This window comes from Bidens hawaiensis, unplaced genomic scaffold, assembly GCF_021521415.1.
Source record: "Bidens hawaiensis isolate Kalapana, Puna unplaced genomic scaffold, B.hawaiensis_p1.1 tig00000760_1, whole genome shotgun sequence".
Lineage (NCBI taxonomy): Eukaryota > Viridiplantae > Streptophyta > Magnoliopsida > Asterales > Asteraceae > Bidens > Bidens hawaiensis.
The window spans coordinates 1,829,424-1,835,423 of NW_027491043.1; positions in this window are offsets into that span (position 1 = coordinate 1,829,424).

Sequence of the window (6,000 nt, forward strand, 5' to 3'; positions counted from 1 at the left end):
GATAAGAGAAATTTATCATTTTACAAAGCACGAATTTTTACGGTATAATTTTTATTCAAAAAATGACTATTTTAACATAATAAAATATTAATGAAATAGTAAGTAATCCCCTACTTGTGACCTAGTGGTAGGAGGCTTGGGTTCTCTAGTGTAGACTCAAGTTCGAATCCCACTTGTGTCATATTTGGTTGGATATTTGCAATTGTAAGGCCCCGAACCCGTGACCCTACTTTAGCGTCGGATTTACTCATAAACACAGTTCTTCAAATCAGAGTTTTTTTTAAAACTTTTCGCGGAATATAAAACATCAATCATTTGTTACAAAACATTAAATCTTTTCTTTAATACCATAACACAAAACTTTATTTTTAAAACATCTTTACTTCTTTCTTCAGATTCCAGCCGTTCAATCCATGCCGTGTGTCATCCTCATGCTAACTCTATAATCAGCTCACCTGCGTACATACTAAAAGTCAGCTACGCTGAGTGAGTTCTAGTTAATCAGGCAACATACAATTTATTCCCATATATTTCTTCCCATATCCGAAGACACATATTACTACCTTACCCTCGTATAAATATCCATAGGAGGATCGTCACGTAATATCTATTAAAAGAACCATTACCATTACCATACTATATATAATTTCCATAGGAGGAACACTCTGTATACTTTCCATAGAAGGAACACTTTACTATCCATAGAAGGAACACTATACTTTCCATAGAAGGAACACTATCTATAAGTTATTATTTAATATCCATGTAAGGAGCTATTCACTTCCCTTGACGATACGTGCAATATCCGAAGATCGTTCACGTACCGACAAGCTTTCATTCATAATGTTCATACATCATCCTTACATTACATACAATATTAATATCTTTATTTATATCCCGACAGTACGTGCAATATCGAATATTAGTAGGGTTCGGTTCCCTAGTTCTCGAATATTAGTAGGGTTCGATTCCCTTTTCGTTACCATACAACCATACATCATACCTCGAGTATTAGTAGGGCTCGGTACCCTTTTCGTAACCATACAGCCATACATCATACCTCGAGTATTATTAGGGCTCGGTACCCTTTTCGTAACCATACAACCATACATTATCATTTCTTTCTTCTATTATCTCTATCATGTTCATACACATAAACATACATAACATACTTACCTTATACATAGCGTTACAACCTGACAGTACGTGCAATATCCGAAGATCGTTCACGTACCATCAAGCAATCATTCATACATTTCACATTATCCACATAAGGCATACACTTATCTCTTAGGATAAGTGTATTAACAAACATATTGAGTATGCACACAACCCCGAAAACATAACAAGGAATGGGGCTAGAAACTCACCTGAACTCTGCTTTTTTTTCTAACAGCTGTAAATCCCTTCTTTAACTGAGCTCGGCTGACTGTACAAGTTACACGTATCAATACTCGCCTGATCTAATCTGGTGGCCTAGTATTAGCTTACTTTAACTTATCGCTTTTAATTTATTTTCTAATCGAACTTGGCTTTAGGCGAAGTTAAACCTCAGGCGAACTTAGCTTTACAGCGAAGTTGTCATCAGACGAACTTGGCTTCAGGCGAAGTTGTCATCAGGCGAACTTGGCCTCAGACGAAGTTACCAGTTAGGCGAACTTAACTTTACAGCGAAGTTGCCATAAGGCGAACTTAGCTTGCAGGCGAAGTTCATCAGGCGAACTTAGCTTGCAGGCGAAGTTCATCGCTTTGAAGGCGAAGTTGCCCAGATGCAGGCGAAGTTGCCTAGACAGCCGCTGTTCGGTTTCTTTCCAGCATTTCGAGCGATTTTAACACCCTTTCTATGGTTCAATATCACCCACTACGCTTCCCGACCATTTTCGGTCGCTTATACACTAAAAAGCTTGGATCGTTAAACTTCAAAGATCAAGAATCATACCTTTTTGAGCTTGTTTGGATCTCGTTTAACTTGTTAACACAACTAATCGCTCTCTCTCTCTCTCTGATCTCGGTCTTCTCTCGTCCGGGCCGCCGGCGAAGTTGGTGGTGTGTGTGTGTTTTTGGAGTGTTAGAGAGAATAAGGAATGAAAGATATTTTGGGTTTAGGGGATATTTATATCCCTGAAATCCCATGGACCTAAGGCCCATTCTCATTTAACCCGTCTCCATTAATCCAACACTAGCCCGACTCATACCAACTCCTACTCTATTATTTATTTCCTGACAACCCGAGTAAACTTTCCCTCTATTAGTAAGTAATATAATTAATATCACTTTGAAATTTCGGGATGTTATAAGTCTTCCCTCCTTAAAGAGGTTTCGTCCCCGAAACCCAACTTATTCCCTATAAAAGGAAAACTTCTTATATTTACACGCTTTATTGAATCGCCTTCGTTTTCTGAGTTACCCTTCTTACTTCCGACTTTGCAGTCATCGAATGGTGGTCGTGTGTATTAGCTATTTAAGGTAGCTTGTCCATGAGGCCCTCAATGTACCAAGTCTCGTTTCGATCTTCAAGGGGCTTTGTCTTATATCATATTAATGCTAAAGCCTAAGTCGACACTCTATCACAACACAACAATTTATCATGACTAACATGCATTCAGACAATTCGTACCATAATTAATAAACACCAGTCTAAACTTCAACATAAAACAACACGCATCGAGTCATCAATAAGTTACACATAGATTTAATACTTATGGCTAGCATCTAGCCTTCTTGAATGGCTTCTCTAAGCATACGAAGGAATCTGTTTAACCTCAAGCACTCTTCTCTCCTTCATGTCCTTCCTTTGGCTTCTTGCAATCCCTTGCTAGGTGCCCACGTCCTCCACAGTTGTGACACCTATGGTAATCATTACATTCCCAAGAGGAATGTCCTGCTCTTCCACACCTGTAGCAAACACCTAATCCCATTCTGCACTCTCCGGAGTGTCTCTTCCCACATTTTTCACAAGCAGTGAACCCCTTCTGCCTTGCCTTCTTCTTGCGTGGATCCACCTCATTGGCTTCCTTTGGTTCTGGGGTTGGATTCTTTTTCTTGGGTTCCATCTTCTCCTCTTCACAGCTGGCAAGGTCCTCATAAATCATCTCGGCCAATTCTACGGCCGAGTCAAATGTTGCGGGCTTACTAGACTTAACCAAAGTGCGAACATTCCGTGGAAGTCCCCTTACGTAACACTTGATCCTTTTAGCTTCGGTGTTCACCATGTCAGGTACCAACCTAGACATGCGGTTGAATTCAGTAGTATACTCCCGTTGTGTCATCTCTCCCGCTTTCAAGTTCAGAAACTTCATCTCCACTATTTCAACTTCTGTATCAGCGCAGAACCTCTTCATCACCATGTCTTTTAGGTCATTCCATCTCATCGCCTTGATCTCTTCACGGATCTTCCTCTGCTCCACACTCTCCCACCAATACATAGCCTCATCTTCAAATGATTGGGTGGCATAACCGACAGCTTGGTCAGGACGGCACTCGCTAATGCGGATAACCTTATCCATGGCGGTTATCCACTGAAGAGTAGCGATTGCGTCTCCTAAACCAGTCAGCTTAGGCGGGTCACAACCTTTGAAGGACCTATAGTTGCAACCGCCTCGGCCCCTCTTCCTATCATCATCTTTCACAGATCTTACCTCACTTGAGTCACCCCTTTCTCTCTCGTCATCCTTTCTATTATTACCACCTGCCCCTTCAACAGTTCTTTCACGGCTTCCAGCAGACCTTCCCGGGGTAATATTCTTCACAGCAGTGGCCACAGCTTGAACAATAGCTGCTTGAATGGCGGGATCCAGTTGAACTCCTTCATTGTTTTCCGGGTTTCTTCCCGCTGCGCTTCCTTCAGCTTCGGTGTTGGAAGCTGTCTCAACCGAAGGTTGCTGGACACGACGAGGCCTGCCGCGTCGTCCGGTGCGACCTCCAACTCCAACAATGTCTCCAGCTCCAGCCATTGTATTCTAAGGGAAAACACAAACATCATCACTCCAGGAATCGTTTAGTACAAGGATAGTAAGGCTAACAGGTAATCATAGTGGCCGGCTGTGATTAGCTGATCACGTTACTTTCCGTGTCCTATACACTTCCCTTTATGAGTCTATTTGTGCTGGTTCTACTTAAGCAGTTAGCCAATTCAACAATCAATTATTCCTATCCCTGCCGTTCACGTATCCTTTCTTTCTCATTAACATATATCATTTAATTATACACTTTACCTTTACTCATCTTGCTTGAGCGACACATGGCATTCTTGAACTGGCATCTTCTTTCCTTTCTTACTTAAATCCCATTCTCTATTCGAGTCTAAGCATGTAGGATGCTTAAATCTCTCGAACTTTGCTCTGATACCAACTTGTAAGGCCCCGAACCCGGTGACCCTACTTTAGCGTTGGATTTAGTCATAAACACAGTTCTTCAAATCAGAGTTTTTTTCAAAAATTTTCGCGGAATATAAAACATCAATCATTTGTTACAAAACATTAAATCTTTTCTTTGATACCATAACACAAAACTTTATTTTTAAAACATCTTTACTTCTTTCTTCAGATGCCAGCCGTTCAATCCATGCCGTGTGTCATCCTCATGCTAACTCTATAATCAGCTCATCTGCGTGCATACTAAAAGTCAGCTACGCTGAGTGAGTTCTAGTTAATCAGGCAACATACAATTTATTCCCATATATTTCTTCCCGTATCCGAAGACACATATTACGACCTTACCCTCGTATAAATATCCACAGGAGGATCTTCATGTAATATCTATTAAAAGAACCATTACCATTACCATACTATATATAATTTCCATAGGAGGAACACTCTGTATACTTTCCATAGAAGGAACACTTTACTATCCATAGAAGAAACACTATACTTTCCATAGAAGGAACACTATACTTTCCATAGAAGGAACACTATACTTTCCATAGAAGGAACACTATCTATAAGTTATTATTTAATATCCATGTAAGGAGCTATTCACTTCCCTTGACGATACGTGCAATATCCGAAGATCGTTCACGTACCGACAAGCTTTCATTCATAATGTTCATACATCATCCTTACATTACATACAATATTAATATCTTTATTTATATCCCGACAGTACGTGCAATATCGAATATCAGTAGGGTTCGGTTCCCTAGTTCTCGAATATTAGTAGGGTTCGATTCCCTCTTCGTTACCATACAACCATACATCATACCTCGAGTATTAGTAGGGCTCGGTACCCTTTTCGTAACCATACAGCCATACATCATACCTCGAGTAATATTAGGGCTCGGTACCCTTTTCATAACCATACAACCATACATTATAATTTCTTTCTTCTATTATCTCTATCATGTTCATACACATAAACATACATAACATACTTACCTTATACATAGCGTTACAACCTGACAGTACGTGCAATATCCGAAGATCGTTCACGTACCATCAAGCATCATTCATACATTTCACATTATCCACATAAGGCATACACTTATCTCTTAGGATAAGTGTATTAACAATCATATTGAGTATGCACACAGCCCCGAAAACATAACAAGGAATGGGGCTAGAAACTCACCTGAACTCTGCTTCTTTTTCTGATAGCTGTAAATCCCTTCTTTAACTGAGCTCGGCTGACTGTACAAGTTACACGTATCAATACTCGCCTGATCTAATCTGGTGGCCTAGTATTAGCTTACTTTAACTTATCGCTTTTAATTTATTTTCTAATCGAACTTGGCTTTAGGCGAAGTTAAACCTCAGGCGAACTTAGCTTTACAACGAAGTTGTCATCAGGCGAACTTGGCTTCAGGCTAAGTTGTCATCAGGCGAACTTGGCCTCAGGCGAAGTTACCAGTTAGGCGAACTTAACTTTACAGCGAAGTTGCCATCAGGCGAACTTAGCTTGCAGGCGAAGTTCATCAGGCGAACTTAACTTGCAGGCGAAGTTTATCGCTTTGCAGGCGAAGTTGCCCAGATGCAGGCGAAGTTGCCCAGACAGCCGCTGTTCGGT